We start from the raw sequence: 19599 nt of genomic DNA on the forward strand, positions 1-19599 counted from the left end.
TATTTCCATGTTTATATAGATGGTGGTGTAGATATTACCATGTTTATACAGATAGCGGTGTAGATATTTCCAGGTTTATAAAGATAGCGGTGTAGGTATTTCCATGCTTATACACATGGCGGTGTAGATATTTCCATGTTTATAGAGATGGCGGTGTAGATATTTCCATGTTTATACAGATATCGGTGTAATTATTTCCATGTTTATACAGAACACGGTGTAGATATTTCCATGTTTATAGAGATAGCGGTGTATATATTTCCATGTTTATACAGATAGCGGTGAAGATATTTCCATGTTTAAGCAGACCACGGTGTAGATATTTCCGTGTTTATACAGATAGCGGTGCAGATATTTCCATGTTTGTACAGATGGAGGTGTTGATATTTCCATCTATACACAGATGACCGTGTAGATATTTCCATGTTTATACAGATGGCGGCGCAGATATTTCTATGGATATGTAGATGGCGGTGTAGATATTTCCATGTATATACAGATAGCGCTGTAGTTATTTCCATGTTTATACAGATAGGGGTGTAGATATTTCCATGCTTATAGAGATGGCGTTGTAGATATTTCCATGTTTATACAGATCACGGTGTAGATATTTCCTTGTTTATGCAAATAGCGGTGTAGTTATTTCCATGTTTATACAGATAGCGGTGTAGATATTTCCTTGTTTATACAAATAGCAGTGTAGATATTTCCATGTTTATACAGATCACGGTGTAGATATTTCCTTGTTCATACAAATAGCCGTGTAGTTATTTCCATGTTAATACAGATAGCGGTGTAGATATTTCCATGTATATACAGATGGCTGTGTAGATATTTCCATGTTTATACAGATGGCTGTGTAGATATTTCCATGTTTATACAGATGACTTGTAGGTATTTCCATGTTTATACAGATGGCGGTGTAGATATTTCCATGTTTATAGAGATAGCTGTGTAGATATTTCCATGTTTCTACAGATAGCGGTGTAGATATTTCCATGTTTATACAGATAGCGGTGTAGATATTTCCATGTTTATGCACATCGCAGTGTAGATATTTCCATGTTTCTACAGATAGCGGTGTAGATATTTCCATGTTTATACAGATCGCGGTGTAGATATTTCCATGTTTATGCAGATCGTGGTGTAGATATTTCCATGTTTATACAGATAGCGGTGTAGATATTTCCATGTTTTTACAGATATTGGTGAAGATATTTCCATGTTTACACAGATTGCGGTGTAGATATTTCCATCTTTCTACAGATGGCATTGTAGATATTTCCATGTTTATACAGATGGCGGTGTAGATATTTCCATGTTTACACAGATTGCAGTGTAGATATTTTCATCTTTCTACAGATGGCATTGTAGATATTTCCATGTTTATACAGATGGCTGTGAAGGCATTTCCATGTTTATATAGATGGTGTTGTAGATATTACCATGTTTATACAGATAGCGGTGTAGATATTTTCAGGTTTACACAGATACCAGTGTAGATATTTCCATGTTTATACAGATGGCTGTGTAGATATTTACATGTTTATAGAGATGGCTGTGTAGATATTTCCATGTTTATACAGATATCGGTGTAAATAGTTCCATGTTTATACAGATCACGGTGTACATATTTCCATGTTTATAGAGATGGTGGTGTATATATTTCCATGTTTATACAGATAGCGGTGTAGATATTTCCATGTTTATACAGACAACGGTGTAGATATTTCCATGTTTATACAGATAGCGGTGCAGATATTTCCATGTTTGCACAGATGGCGCTGTTGATATTTCCATCTATACACAGATTACCGTGTAGATATTTCCATGTTTATACAAATGGTGGCGCAGATATTCCTATGGATATGTAGATGGCGGTGTAGATATTTCCATGTATATACAGATAGCGGTGTAGTTATTTCCATGTTTATATGGAGAGTGGTGTAGATATTTCCATATATGTACACATGGCTGTGTAGATATTTCCATGTTTATACAGATGGCTGTGTAGATATTTCCATGTTTATACAGATAACTTTGTAAGTACTTCCATGTTTATACAGATGGCGGTGTAGATATTTCGATGTTTATAGAGATAGCAGTGGAGATATTTCCATGTTTATAGAGATAGCGGTGTAGATATTTCCACGTTTATACTGATCACGGTGTAGTTATTTCCATGTTTATAGAGATAGCGGTGTGGATATTTCCATGTTTATACAGATAGGGGTGTAGATATTTCCATGTTTATAGAGATGGCGTTGTAGATATTTCCATGTTTATACAGATCACGGTGTAGATATTTCCTTGTTTATGCAAATAGCGGTGTAGATATTTTAATGTTTATACAGATAGCGGTGTAGATATGTCCTTGTTTATACAAATAGCAGTGTAGATATTTCCATGTTTATACAGATTACGGTGTAGATATTTCCTTGTTCATACAAATAGCGGTGTAGTTATTTCCATGTTAATACAGATAGCGGTGTAGATATTTCCATGTATATACAGATGGCTGTGTAGATATTTCCATGTTTATACAGATGGCTGTGTAGATATTTCCATGTTTATACAGATGACATGTAGGTATTTCCATGTTTATACAGATGGCGGTGTAGATATTTCAATGTTTATAGAGATAGCTGTGTAGATATTTCCATGTTTCTACAGATAGCGGTGTAGATATTTCCATGTATATACAGATAGCGGTGTAGATATTTCCATGTTTATGCACATCGCAGTGTAGATATTTCCATGTTTCTACAGATAGCGGTGTAGATATTTCCACGTTTATACTGATCGCGGTGTAGTTATTTCCATGTTTATATAGAGAGAGTGTAGATATTTCCATTTATGTACACACGGCTGTGTAGATATTTCCATGTTTATACAGATGGCGGTGTACATATTTCCATGAGTATACAGATATCTTTGTAAGTATTTCCACGTTTATACAGATGGTGGTGTAGATATTTCGATATTTATAGAGATAGCAGTGGAGATATTTCCATGTTTATAGAAATAGCGGTGTAGATATGTCCACATTTATACAGAAAGGGTGTAGATATTTCCATGTTTATAGAGATGGCGTTGTAGATATTTCCATCTTTATAGAGATCACGGTGTAGATATTTCCTTGTTTATGCAAATAGCATTGTAGTTATTTCCATGTTTATACAGATCACGGTGTAGATGTTTCCTTGTTTATACAAATAGCGGTGTAGTTATTTCCATGTTTATACAGATAGCGGTGTGGATATTTCCATGTATATACAGATGGCTGTGTAGATATTTCCATGTTTATACAGGTGGCTGTGTAGATACTTCCATGTTTGTACAGATGACTTGTAGGTATTTCCATGTTTATACAGATGGCGGTGTAGATATTTCCATGTTTATAGAGATAGCTTTGTAGATATTTCCATGTTTCTACAGAGAGCGGTGTAGATATTTCCATGTTTATACAGATCGCGGTGTAGATATTTCCATGTTTATGCAGATCGCGGTGTAGATATTTCCATGTTTCTACAGATAGCGGTGTAGATATTTCCATGTTTATGCAGATCGCGGTGTAGATATTTCCATGTTTATGCAGATCACGGTGTAGATATTTCCATGTTTATACAGATAGCGGTGGAGATATTTCCATGTTTTTACAGATATTGGTGTAGATATTTCCATGTTTACACAGATTGCGGTGTAGATATTTCCATCTTTCTACAGATGGCATTGTAGATATTTCCATGTTTATACAAATGGCGGTGTAGATATTTCCATGTTTATAGAAATATCCGTGTAAATATTTCCATGTTTATACAGATCACGGTGTAGATATTTACATGTTTATAGAGATAGCGGTGTATATATTTCCATGTTTATACAGATAGCGGTATAGATATTTCCATGTTTATACAGACCGCGGTGTAGATATTTCCATGTTTATACAGATAGCGGTGCAGATATTTCCATCTTTGTACAGATGGCGGTGTTGATATTTCCATTTATACACAGATGACCGTGTAGATATTTCCATGTTTATACAGATGGCGGCACAGATATTTCTATGGATATGTAGATGGCGGTGTAGATATTTCCATGTACATACAGATAGCGGTGTAGTTATTTCCATGTTTATATAGAGAGCGGTGTAGATATTTCCATGTATGTACACATGGCTGTGTAGATATTTCCATGTTTATACAGATGGCAGTGTAGATATTTCCATGTTTATACAGATAACTTTGTAAGTATTTCCATGTTTATACAGATGGCGGTGTAGATATTTTGATGTTTATAGAGATAGCAATGGAGATATTTCCATGTTTATAGTGATAGCGGTGTAGATATTTCCACGTTTATAGTGATCGCGGTGTAGTTATTTCCCTGTTTATAGAGATAGCGGTGTGGATATTTCCATGTTTATACAGATGGGGTGTAGATATTTCCATGTTTATAGAGATGGCATTGTAGATATTTCTATGTTTATACGGATCACGGTGTAGATATTTCCTTGTTTATGCAAATAGCGGTGTAGTTATTTCCATGTTTATACAGATAGCGGTGTAGATATTTCCTTGTTTATAGAAATAGCAGTGTAGATATTTCCATGTTTATACAGATCACGGTGTAGATAATTCCTTGTTTATACAAATAGCGGTGTAGATATTTCGATGTTTATACAGATAGCGGTGTGGATATTTCCATGTATATACAGATGGCTGTGTAGATATTTCCATGTTTATACAGGTGGCTGTGTAGATACTTCCATGTTTATACAGATGACTTGTAGGTATTTCCATGTTTATACAGATGGCGGTGTAGATATTTCCATGTTTATAGAGATAGCTTTGTAGATATTTCCATGTTTCTACAGAGAGCGGTGTAGATATTTCCATGTTTATACAGATCGCGGTGTAGATATTTCCATGTTTATGCAGATCGCGGTGTAGATATTTCCATGTTTCTACAGATAGCGGTGTAGATATTTCCATGTTTATGCAGATCGCGGTGTAGATATTTCCATGTTTATACAGATAGCGGTGGAGATATTTCCATGTTTTTACAGAGATTGGTGTAGATATTTCCATGTTTACACAGATTGCGGTGTAGATATTTCCATCTTTCTACAGATGGCATTGTAGATATTTCCATGTTTATACAGATGGCGGTGTAGATATTTCCATGTTTATAGAAATATCCGTGTAAATATTTCCATGTTTATACAGATCACGGTGTAGATATTTACATGTTTATAGAGATAGCGGTGTATATATTTCCATGTTTATACAGATAGCGGTATAGATATTTCCATGTTTATACTGACCGCGGTGTAGACATTTCCATGTTTATACAGATAGCGGTGCAGATATTTCCATCTTTGTACAGATGGCGGTTTTGATATTTCCATTTATACACAGATGACCGTGTAGATATTTCCAGGTTTATACAGATGGCGGCGCAGATATTTCTATGGATATGTAGATGGCGGTGTAGATATTTCCATGTACATACAGATAGCGGTGTAGTTATTTCCATGTTTATACAGATAGCGGTGTAGATATTTCCATGTATATACAGATGGCTGTGTAGATATTTCCATGTTTATACAGATGGCTGTGTAGATATTTCCATGTTTATACAGATGACTTGTAGGTATTTCCATGTTTATACTGATTGCGGTGTAGATATTTCAACGTTTATAGAGATAGCTGTGTAGATATTTGCATGTTTCTACAGATCGCGGTGTAGATATTTCCATGTTTCTACGGATCGCGGTGTAGATATTTCCATGTTTATGCAGATCGCGGTGTAGATATTTCCATGTTTCTACAGATAGCGGTGTAGATATTTCCATGTTTATACAGATCGCGGTGTAGATATTTCCATGTTTATGCAGATCGCGGTGTAGATACTTCCATGTTTATACAGATAGCGGTGTGGATATTTCCATGTTTTTACAGATATTGGTGTAGATATTTCCATGTTTACACAGATTGCGGTGTAGATATTTCCATCTTTCTACAGATGGCATTGTAGATATTTCCATGTTTATACAGATGGCGGTGCAGATATTTCTATGTTTATATAGATGGTGGTGTAGGTATTACCATGTTTATACAGATAGCGGTGTAGATATTTCCAGGTTTATACAGATAGCTGTGTAGATATTTCCATGTTTATACAGATGGCGGTGTAGATATTTCCATGTTTATAGAGATGGAGTTGTAGATATTTCCATCTTTATAGAGATCACGGTGTAGATATTTCATTGGTTATACAAATAGCGGTGTAGTTATTTCCATGTTTATACAGGTAGCGGTGTAGATATTTCCATGTATATACATATGGCTGTGTAGATATTTCCATGTTTATACAGATGGCTGTGTAGATATTTCCATCTTTATACAGATGACTTGTAGGTATTTCCATGTTTATAGAGATGGCGGTGTAGATATTTCCCTGTTTATAGAGATAGCTGTGTAGATATTTCCATGTTTCTACAGATAGCGGTGTAGTTATTTACATGTTTATAGAGATCACGGTGTAGATATTTACATGTTTCTACAGATAGCGTTGTAGATATTTCCATTTTTATACAGATCACGGAGTAGATATTTCCATGTTTATGCAGATTGTGGTGTATATATTTCCATGTTTATACTGATAGCGGTGTAGATATTTCCATGGTTTTACACACATTGTTGTAGATATTTCCATGTTTATGCAGATCGCGGTGTAGATATTTAAATGTTTATACAAATCGCGGTGTAGATATTTCCATGTTTATGCAGATCGCGGAGCAGATATTTCCATGTTTCTACAGATAGCAGTGTAGATATTTCCATGTTTCTACAGATAGCGGTGTAGATATTTCCATGTTTATGCAGATCGCGGTGTAGATATTTCCATGCTTATGCATGTCGCGGTGTGGATATTTCCATCTTTATACAGATAGCGGTGTAGATATTTCCAAGTTTTTACAGATATTGGTGTAGGTATTTCCATTTTTACACAGTTTGCAGTGTAGATATTTCCATCTTTCTACAGATAGCATTGTAGATATTTCCATGTTTATACAGAAGGCGGTGTAGATATTTCCATGTTTATATAGATGGTGGAGTAGATATTACCATGTTTATACAGATAGCTGTGAAGATATTTCCATGTTTATACACATAGCGGTGTAGATATTTCCATGTTTATACAGGTGGCGGTGTAGATATTTCCATGTTTATAGAGATGGCGGTGTAGATATTTCCATGTTTATACAGATATCGGTGTAAATATTTCCATGTTTATACAGATCACGGTGAAGATATTTCCATGTTTATACAGATGGCGGTGTAGATATTTCCATGTTTATGCAGATCGCGGTGTAGATATTTCCATGCTTATGCATGTCGCGGTGTAGATATTTCCATCTTTATACAGATAGCGGTGTAGATATTTCCAAGTTTTTACAGATATTGGTGAAGGTATTTCCATGTTTACACAGTTTGCAGTGTAGATATTTCCATCTTTCTACAGATAGCATTGTAGATATTTCCATGTTTATACAGATGGCGGTGTAGATATTTCCATGTTTATATAGATGGTGGTGTAGATATTACCATGTTTATACAGATAGCTGTGAAGATATTTCCATGTTTATACACATAGCGGTGTAGATATTTCCATGTTTATACAGGTGGCGGTGTAGATATTTCCATGTTTATAGAGATGGCGGTGTAGATATTTCCATGTTTATACAGATATCGGTGTAAATATTTCCATATTTATACAGATCACGGTGTAGATATTTCCATGTTTATACAGATGGCGGTGTAGATATTTCCATGTTTATTTAGATGGTGGTGTAGATATTACCATGTTTATACAGATAGCGGTGCAGATATTTCCAGGTTTATTCAGATAGCGGTGTAGATATTTCCATGTTTATACAGATGGCGATGTAGTTATTTCCATTTTTATAGAGATGGCGGTGTAGATATTTCCATGTTTATACAGATATCGGTGTAAATATTTCCATGTTTATACAGATCACGGTGTAGATATTTCCATGTTTATAGAGATACCGGTGTATATATTTCCATGTTTATACAGATAGCGGTGTAGATATTTCCATGTTTATACAGACCACGGTGTAGTTATTTCCATGTTTATACAGATAGCGTTGCAGATATTTCCATGTTTGTACAGATGGCGGTGTTGATATTTCCATCTATACACAGATGACCGTTTAGATATTTCCATGTTTGTACAGATGGCGGTGCAGATATTTCTATGAATATGTAGATGGCGGTGTAGATATTTCCATGTATATACAGATAGCGGTGTAGTTATTTCCATGTTTATATAGAGAGCGGTGTAGATATTTGAACGTATGTACACATGGTTGTGTAGGTATTTCCATGTTTATACAGATGGCGTTGTAGATATTTCCATGTTTATACAGATAACTTTGTAAGTATTTCCATGTTTATACAGATGGCGGTGTAGATATTTCGATGTTTATAGAGATAGCAGTGGAGATATTTCCATGTTTATAGAGATAGCGGTGTAGATATTTCCACGTTTATACTGATCGCGGTGTAGTTATTTCCATGTTTATAGAGATAGCGGTGTGGATATTTCCATGTTTATACAGATAGGGGTGTAGATATTTCCATGTTTATAGAGATGGCGATGTAGATATTTCCATGTTTATACAGATCACGGTGTAGATATTTCCTTGTTTATGCAAATAGCGGTGTAGTTATTTCCATGTTTATACTGATAGCGGTGTAGATATTTCCTTGTTTATACAAATAGCTGTGTAGATATTTCCATGTTTATACATATGGCTGTGTAGATGTTTCCATGTTTATACAGATGACTTGTAGGTATTTCCATGTTTATACAGATGGCGGTGTAGATATTTCCATGATTATAGAGATAGCTGTGTAGATATTTCCATGTTTCTACAGATAGCGGTGTAGATATTTCCATGTTTATGCAGATCGCGGTGTAGATATTTCCATGCTTATTCATGTCGCGGTGTAGATATTTCCATCTTTATACAGATAGCGTTGTAGGTATTTCCAAGTTTTTACAGATATTGGTGTAGGTATTTCCATGTTTACACAGATTGCAGTGTAGATATTTCCATCTTTCTACAGATAGCATTGTAGATATTTCCATGTTTATACAGATGGCGGTGTAGATATTTCCATGTTTATATAGATGGTGGTGTAGATATTACCATGTTTATACAGATAGCTCTGAAGGTATTTCCAAGTTTATACAGATAGCGGTGTAGATATTTCCATGTTTATACAGGTGGCGGTGTAGATATTTCCATGTTTATAGAGATGGCGGTGTAGATATTTCCATGTTTATACAGATATCGGTGTAAATATTTCCATGTTTATACAGATCACGGTGTAGATATTTCCATGTTTATAGAGATAGCAGTGTATATATTTCCATGTTTATACAGATAGCGGTGTAGTTATTTCCATGTTTATACAGACCACGGTGTAGGTATTTCCATGTTTATAAAGATAGCGGTGCAGATATTTCCATGTTTGTACAGATGGCGGTGTTGATATTTCCATCTATACACAGATGACCGTGTAGATATTTCCATGTTTATACAGATGGCGACGCAGATATTTCCAGGGATATGTAGATGGCGGTGTAGATATTTCCATGTATATACAGAGAGCGGTGTAGTTATTTCCATGTTTATATATAGAGCGGTGTAGATATTTCCATATATGTACACATGGCTGTGTAGATATTTCCATGTTTATACAGATGGCTGTGTAGATATTTCCATGTTTATACAGATGACTTGTAGGTATTTCCATGTTTATAGAGATGGCGGTGTAGATATTTCCATGTTTATAGAGATAGCTGTGTAGATATTTCCATGTTTCTACAGATAGCGGTGTAGATATTTACATGTTTATACAGACCGCGGTGTAGATATTTACATGTTTATACAGATCGCGGTGTAGATATTTCCATGTTTATGCAGATCGCGGTGTAGATATTTCTGTTTCTACAGATAGCGGTGTACATATTTCCATGTTTATACAGATCGCGGAGTAGATACTTCCATGTTTTTGCTGATTGCGGTGTAGATATTTCCATGTTTATACAGATAGCGGTGTTAATATTTCCATGTTTATACAGATCACGGTGTAGATATTTCCATGTTTATAGAGATAGCGGTGTATATATTTCCATGTTTATACAGATAGCGGTGTAGATATTTCCATGTTTATACAGACCACGGTGTAGATATTTCCATGTTTATACAGATAGCGGTGCAGGTATTTCCATGTTTGTACAGATGGCGGTGTTGATATTTCCATCTATACACAGATGACCGTGTAGATATTTCCATGTTTATACAGATGGCGGCGCAGATATTTCTATGGATATGTAGATGGCGGTGTAGATATTTCCATGTATATACAGATAGCGGTGTAGTTATTTCCATGTTTATATAGAGAGCGGTGTAGATATTTCCATGTATGTACACATGGCTGTGTAGATATTTCCATGTTTATACTGATGGCGGTGTAGATATTTCCATGTTTATACAGATAACTTTGTAAGTATTTCCATGTTTATACAGATGGCGGTGTAGATATTTCGATGTTTATAGAGATAGCAGTGGAGATATTTCCATGTTTATAGAGATAGCGGTGTAGATATTTCCACGTTTATACTGATCGCGGTGTAGTTATTTCCATGTTTATAGAGATAGCCGTGTGGATATTTCCATGTTTATACAGATAGGGGTGTAGATATTTCCATGTTTATAGAGATGGCGTTGTAGGTATTTCCATGTTTATACAGATCACGGTGTAGATATTTCCTTGTTTATGCAAATAGCGGTGTAGTTATTTCCATGTTTATACAGATTGCCATGTAGATATTTCCTTGTTTATAGAAATAGCAGTGTAGATATTTCCATGTTTACACAGATCACGGTGTAGATATTTCCTTGTTTATACAAATAGCGGTGTAGTTATTTCCATGTTTATACAGATAGCGGTGTAGATATTTCCATGTATATACAGATGGCTGTGTAGATAATTCCATGTTTATACAGATGGCTGTGTAGATATTTCCATGTTTATACAGATGACTTGTAGGTATTTCCATGTTTAAACAGATGGCGGTGTAGATATTTCCATGTTTATAGAGATAGCTGTGTAGATATTTCCATGTTTCTACAGATAGCGGTTTAGATATTTACATGTTTATACAGATCGCGGTGTAGATATTTAAATGTTTATACAGATCGCGGTGTAGATATTTCCATGTTTATGCAGATCGCGGTGCAGATATTTCCATGTTTCTACAGATAGCAGTGTAGATATTTCCATGTTTATACAGATCGCGGTGTAGATATTTCCATGTTTATGCAGATCGCGGTGTAGATATTTCCATGTTTATACAGATAGCTGTGTAGATATTTCCATGTTTTTACAGACAATGGTGTAGATATTTCCATGTTTACACAGATTGCGGTGCAGATATTTCCATCTTTCTACAGATGGCATTGTAGATATTTCCATGTTTATACAGATGGCGGTGTAGATATTTCCATGTTTATTTAGATGGTGGTGTAGATATTACCATGTTTATACAGATAGCGGTGCAGATATTTCCAGGTTTATTCAGATAGCGGTGTAGATATTTCCATGTATATACAGATGGCGGTGTAGATATTTCCATGTTTATAGAGATGGCGGTGTAGATATTTCCATGTTTATACAGATATCGGTGTAAATATTTCCATGTTTATACAGATCACGGTGTAGATATTTCCATGTTTATAGAGATAGCGGTGTATATATTTCCATGTTTATACAGGTAGCGGTGTAGATATTTCAATGTTTATACAGACCACGGTGTAGATATTTCCATGTTTATACAGATAGCGGTGCAGATATTTCTATTTATATGTAGATGGCGGTGTAGATATTTCCATGTATATACAGATAGCGGTGTAGTTATTTCCATGTTTATATAGAGAGCGGTGTATATATTTGCATGTATTTACACATGGCTGTGTAGGTATTTCCATGTTTATACAGATGGCGGTGTAGATATTTCCATGTTTATACAGATAACTTTGAAAGTATTTCCATGTTTATACAGATGGCGGTGTAGATATTTCGATGTTTATGGAGATAGTAGTGGAGATATTTCCATGTTTATAGAGATAGCGGTGTAGATATTTCCACGTTTATACTGATCGCGGTGTAGTTATTTCCATGTTTATAGACATAGCGGTGTGGATATTTCCATGTTTATACAGATAGGGGTGTAGATATTTCTATATTTATAGAGATGGCGTTGTAGATATTTCCATGTTTATACAGATCACGGTGTAGATATTTCCTTGTTTATGCAAATACCGGTGTAGTTATTTCCATGTTTATACTGATAGCGGTGTAGATATTTCCTTGTTTATACAAATAGCCGTGTAGATATTTCCATGTTTATACAGATCACGGTGTAGATATTTCCTTGTTTATACAAATAGCTGTGTAGTTATTTCCATGTTTATACAGATAGCGGTGTAGATATTTCCATGTATATACAGATGGCTGTGTAGATATTTCCATGTTTATACAGATGGCTGTGTAGATGTTTCCATGTTTATACAGATGACTTGTAGGTATTTCCATGTTTATACATATGGCGGTGTAGATATTTCCATGTTTTTAGAGATAGCTGTGTAGATATTTCCATGTTTCTACAGATAGCTGTGTAGATGTTTCCATGTTTATGCAGATCGCGGTGTAGATATTTCCATGCTTTTGCAGGTCGCGGTGTATATATTTCCATCTTTATACAGATAGCGGTGTAGGTATTTCCAAGTTTTTACAGATATTGGTGTAGGTATTTCCATGTTTACAAAGATTGCAGTGTAGATATTTCCATCTTTCTACAGATAGCATTGTAGATATTTCCATTTTTATACAGATGGCGGTGTAGATATTTCCATGTTTATATAGATGGTGGTGTAGATATTACCATGTTTATACAGATATCTCTGAAGATATTTCCATGTTTATACAGATAGCGGTGTAGATATTTCCATGTTTATACAGATGGCGGTGTAGATATTTCCATGTTTATAGAGATTGCGGTGTAGATATTTCCATGTTTATACAGATATCAGTGTAAATATTTCCATGTTTATACAGATCACGGTGTAGATATTTCCATGTTTATAGAGATAGCGGTGTATATATTTCCATATTTATACAGATAGCGGTGTAGATATTTCCATGTTTATACAGACCACGGTGTAGGTATTTCCATGTTTATACAGATAGCGGTGCAGATATTTCCATGTTTGTACAGATGGCGGTGTTGATATTTCCATTTATACACAGAATGACCGTGTAGATATTTCCATGTTTATACAGATGGCGGCACAGATATTTCTATGGATATGTAGATGGCGGTGTAGATATTTCCATGTATGTACAGATAGCAATGTAGTTATTTCCATGTTTATATAGAGAGCGGTGTAGATATTTCCATGGATGTACACATGGCTGTCTAGATATTTCCAAGTTTAAACAGATGGCGGTGTAGATATTTCCATTTTTATACTGATAACTTTGTAAGTATTTCCATGTTTATACAGATGGCGGTGTAGATATTTCGATGTTTATAGAGATAGCAGTGGAGATATTTCCATGTTTATAGAGATAGCAGTGTAGATATTTCCACGTTTATACTGATCGCCGTGTAGTTATTTCCATGTTTATAGAGATAGCGGTGTGGATATTTCCATGTTTATACAGATTGGGGTTTAGATATTTCCATGTTTATAGAGATGGCGTTGTAGATATTTCCATGTTTATACAGATCACGGTGTAGATATTTCCTTGTTTATGCAAATAGCGGTGTAGTTATTTCCATGTTTATACAGATAGCCATGTAGATATTTCCTTCTTTATAGAAATAGCGGTGTAGATATTTCCATGTTTATACAGATCACGGTGTAGATATTTCCTTGGTTATACAAATAGCGGTGTAGTTATTTCCATGTTTATACAGGTAGCGGTGTAGATATTTCCATGTATATACAGATGGCTGTGTAGATATTTCCATGTTTATACAGATGACTTGTAGGTATTTCCATGTTTATGGAGATGGCGGTGTAGATATTTCCATGTTTATAGAGATAGCTGTGTAGATATTTCCATGTTTCTACAGATAGCGGTGTAGATATTTACATGTTTATACAGATCACGGTGTAGATATTTACATGTTTACAAATCGCGGTGTAGATATTTCCATGTTTATGCAGATCGCGGTGTAGATATTTCCATGTTTCTACTGATAGCGGTGTAGATATTTCCATGTTTATACAGATCGCGGAGTAGATATTTCCATGTTTATGCAGATTGCGGTGTAGATATTTCCATGTTTATACAGATAGCGGGGTAGATATTTCCATGTTTTTACAGACATTGGTGTAGATATTTCCATGTTTACACAGATTGCGGTGTAGATATTTCCATCTTTCTACAGATGGCATTGTAGATATTTCCATGTTTATACAGATGGCGGTGTAGATATTTCCATGTTTATTTAGATGGTGGTGTAGATATTACCATGTTTATACAGATAGCGGTGTAGATATTTCCAGGTTTATACAGATAGCGGTGTAGATATTTCCAAGTTTATACAGATGGCGGTGTAGATATTTCCATGTTTATAGAGATGGCGGTGTAGATATTTCCATGTTTATACAGATATCGGTGTAAATATTTCTATGTTTATACAGATCACGGTGTAGATATTTCCATGTTTATACAGATAGTGGTGTAGATATTTCCATGTTTATACAGACCACGGTGTAGATATTTCCATGTTTATACAGATAGCGGTGCAGATATTTCCATGTTTGTACAGATGGCGGTGTTGATATTTCCATCTATACACAGATGACCGTGTAGATATTTCCATATTTATACAGATGGCGGCGCAGATATTTCTATGGATATGTAGATGGCGGTGTTGATATTTCCATGTATATACAGATAGCGGTGCAGTTATTTCTATGTTTATATAGAGAGCGGTGTAGATATTTCCATGTATGTACACATGGCTGTGTAGATATTTCCATGTTTATACAGATGGCGGTGTAGATATTTCGATGTTTATACAGATAACTTTGTAAGTATTTCCATGTTTATACAGATGGCGGTGTAGATATTTCGATGTTTATAGAGATAGCAGTGGAGATATTTCCATGGTTATAGAGATAGCGGTGTAGATATTTCCACGTTTATACTAATCGTGGTGTAGTTACTTCCATATTTATAGAGATAGCGGTGTGGATATTTCCATGTTTATACAGATAGTGGTGTAGATATTTCCATGTTTATAGAGATGGCGTTGTAGATATTTCCATGTTTATACAGATCACGGTGTAGATATTTCCTAGTTTATGTAAATAGCGGTGTAGTTATTTCCATGTTTATACAGATAGCGGTGTAGATATTTCCATGTTTATACAAATAGCAGTGTAGATATTTCCATGTTTATACAGATCACGGTGTAGATATTTCCTTGTTTATACAAATAGCGGTGTAGTTATTTCCATGTTTATACAGATAGCGGTGTAGATATTTCCATATATATACGGATGGCTGTGTAGATATTTCCATGTTTATACAGATGGCTGTGTAGATATTTCCATGTTTATACAGATGACTTGTAGGTATTTCCATGTTTATACAGATGGCGGTGTAGATATTTCCATGTTTATAGAGATAGCTGTGTAGATATTTCCATGTTTCTACAGATAGCGGTGTAGTTATTTCCATGTTTATACAGATCGCGGTGTAGATATTTCCATGTTTATGCAGATCGCGGTGTAGATATTTCCATGTTTCTACAGATAGCGGTGTAGATATTTCCATGTTTATAGAGATAGCTGTGTAGATATTTCCATGTTTCTACAGATAGCGGTGTAGATATTTCCAAGTTTATGCAGATCGCGGTGTAGATATTTCCATGCTTATGCAGATCGCGGTGTAGATATTTCCATCTTTAAACAGATAGCGGTGTAGGTATTTCCATGTTTTTACAGATATTGGTGTTGGTATTTCCATGTTTACACAGATTGTAGTGTAGATATTTCCAACTTTCTACAGATGGCATTGTAGATATTTCCATGTTTATACAGATGGTGGTGTAGATATTTCCATGTTTATATAGATGGTGGAGTAGTTATTACCATGTTTACACAGATAGCGGTGTAGATATATCCAGGTTTATACAGATAGCGGTGTAGTTATTTCCATGTTTATACAGATAGCGGTGTAGATATTTCCATGTATATACAGATGGCTGTGTAGATATTTCCATGTTTATACACATGGCTGTGTAGATATTTCCATGTTTATACAGATGACTTGTAGGTATTTCCATGTTTATACAGATGGCGGTGTAGATATTTCCATGTTTATAGAGATAGCTGTGTAGATATTTCCATGTTTATACAGATCGCGGTGTAGATATTTCCACGTTTATGCAGATCGCGGTGTAGATATTTCCATGCTTATGCAGATCACGGTGTAGATATTTCCATCTTTATACAGATAGCGGTGTAGTTAATTCCATGTTTTTACAGAGATTAGTGTAGTTATTTCCATGTTTACACAGATTGCAGTGTAGATATTTCCATCTTTCTACAGATGGCATTGTGGATATTTCCGTGTTTATACAGATGGCGGTGTAGATATTTCCATGTTTATATAGATGGTGGTGTAGATATTACCATGTTTATACAGATAGCGGTGTAGATATTTCCAGGTTTATACAGATAGCGGTGTAGATATTTCCAGGTTTATACAGATGGCGGTGTAGATATCTCCATGTTTATAGAGATGGCGGTGTAGATATTTCCATGTTTATACACATATCGGTGTAAATATTTCCATGTTTATACAGATAGCGGTGTAGATATTTCCATGTTTATAGAGATAGCGGTGTAGATATTTCCATGTTTATACAGATAGCGGTGTAGATATTTCCATGTTTATACAGATCACGGTGTAGATATTTCCTTGTTTATACAAATAGCGGTGTAGTTATTTCCATGTTTATACAGATAGCGGTGTAGATATTTCCATGTATATACAGATGGCTGTGTAGATATTTCCATGTTTATATAGATGGCTGTGAAGATATTTCCATGTTTATACAGATGACTTGTAGATATTTCCATGTTTATACAGATAGCGGTGCAGATATTTCCATGTTTGTACAGATGGCGGTGTTGATATTTCCATCTATACACAGATGACCGTGTAGATATTTCCATGTTTATACAGAGGGCGGCGCAGATATTTCTATGGATATATAAATGGCGGTGTAGATATTTCCATGTAAATACAGATAGCGTTGTAGTTATTTCTATGTTTATATAGAGAGCGGTGTAGATATTTCCATGTATGTACACATGGCTGTGTAGATATTTCCATGTTTATACAGATGGCGGTGTAGGTATTTCCATGTTTATACAGATAACTTTGTAAGTATTTCCATGTTTATACAGATGGCGGTGTAGATATTTCGATGTTTATAGAGATAGCAGTGGAGATATTTCCATGTTTATAGAGATAGCGGTGTAGATATTTCCACGTTTATACTGATCGCGGTGTAGTTATTTCCATGTTTATAGAGATAGCGGTGTGGATATTTCCATGTTTATACAGATAGTGGTATAGATATTTCCATGTTTATAGAGATGGCGTTGTAGATATTTCCATGTTTATACAGATCACGGTGTAGATATTTCCTGTTTATGCAAATAGCGGTGTAGTTATTTCCATGTATATACAGATAGCGGTGTAGATATTTCCTGGTTTATAAAAATAGCAGTGTAGATATTTCCATGTTTATACAGATCACGGTGTAGATATTTCCTTGTTTATACAAATAGCGGTGTAGATATTTCCATGTTTATACAGATAGCGGTGTAGATATTTCCATGTATATACAGATGGCTGTGTAGATATTTCCATGTTTATGCAGATGGCGGTGTTGATATTTCCATGTTTATAGAGATAGCTATGTAGATATTTCCATGTTTCTACAGATAGCGGTGTAGTTATTTCCATGTTTATACAGATTGCGGTGTAGATATTTCCATGTTTATGCAGATCGCGGTGTAGATATTTCCATGTTTCTACAGATAGCGGTGTAGATATTTTCATGTTTATGCAGATCGCGGTGTAGATATTTCCATGCTTATGCAGATCGCGGTGTAGATATTTCCATCTTTATACAGATAGCGGTGTAGATATTTCCATGTTTTTACAGATATTGGTGTAGGTATTTCCATGTTTACACAGATTGCAGTGTACATATTTCCATCTTTCTACAGATGGCATTGTAGATATTTCCATGTTTATACAGATGGCGGTGTAGATATTTCCATGTTTATATAGATGGTGGTGTAGATATTACCGTGTTTATACAGATAGCGGTGTAGATATTTCCAGTTTTATACAGACAGCGGTGTAGATATTTCCATGTGTATATAGATGGTGGAGTAGATATTACCATGTTTATACAGATAGCGGTTTAGATATTTCCAGGTTTATACAGACAGCGGTGTAGATATTTCCATGTTTATACAGATAGCGGTGTAGATATTTCCATGTTTATACATACCACGGTTTAGATTTTTCCATGTTTATACAGAGAGCGGTGCAGATATTTCCATGTTTGTACAGATGGCGGTGTTGATACTTCCATCTATACACAGATGACCGTGTAGATATTTCCATGTTTATACAGATGGCGGCGCAGATATTTCTATGGATATGTAGTTCGCGGTGTAGATATTTCCATGTATATACAGATAGCGGTGTAATTATTTCCATGTTTATATAGAGACCAGTGTAGATATTTCCATGTATGTACACATGGCTGTGTAGATATTTCCATGTTTATACAGATGGCGGTGTAGATATTTACATGTTTATACAGATAACTTTGTAAGTATTTCCATGTTTATACAGATGGCTGTGTAGATATTTCCATGTGTATATAGATGACTTGTAGGTATTTCCATGTTTATACAGCTGGCGGTGTAGATATTTCCATGTTTACAGAGATAGCTGTGTAGATATTTCCATGTTTATACAGATCGCGGTGTAGATATTTCCATGTTTATACAGATGGAGGTGTAGATATCTCCATGTTTATAGAAATGGCGGTGTAGATATTTCCATGTTTATACACATATCGAGGTAAATATTTCCATGTTTATACAGATCGCGGTGTAGATATTTCCATGTTTATAGAGATAGCGGTGTATATATTTCCATGTTTATACAGATAGCGGTGTAGATACTTCCATGTTTATACAGACCACGGTTTAGATATTTCCATGTTTATACAGATAGCGGTGCAGATATTTCCATGTTTGTACAGATGGCGGTGTTGATACTTCCATCTATACACAGATGACCGTGTAGATATTTCCATGTTTATACAGATGGCGGCGCAGATATTTCTATGGATATGTAGTTCGCGGTGTAGATATTT

The sequence above is a fragment of the Pan troglodytes genome, chromosome 23 (genome assembly GCF_028858775.2).
Source record: "Pan troglodytes isolate AG18354 chromosome 23, NHGRI_mPanTro3-v2.0_pri, whole genome shotgun sequence".
NCBI classification, from domain to species: Eukaryota; Metazoa; Chordata; class Mammalia; order Primates; family Hominidae; genus Pan; species Pan troglodytes.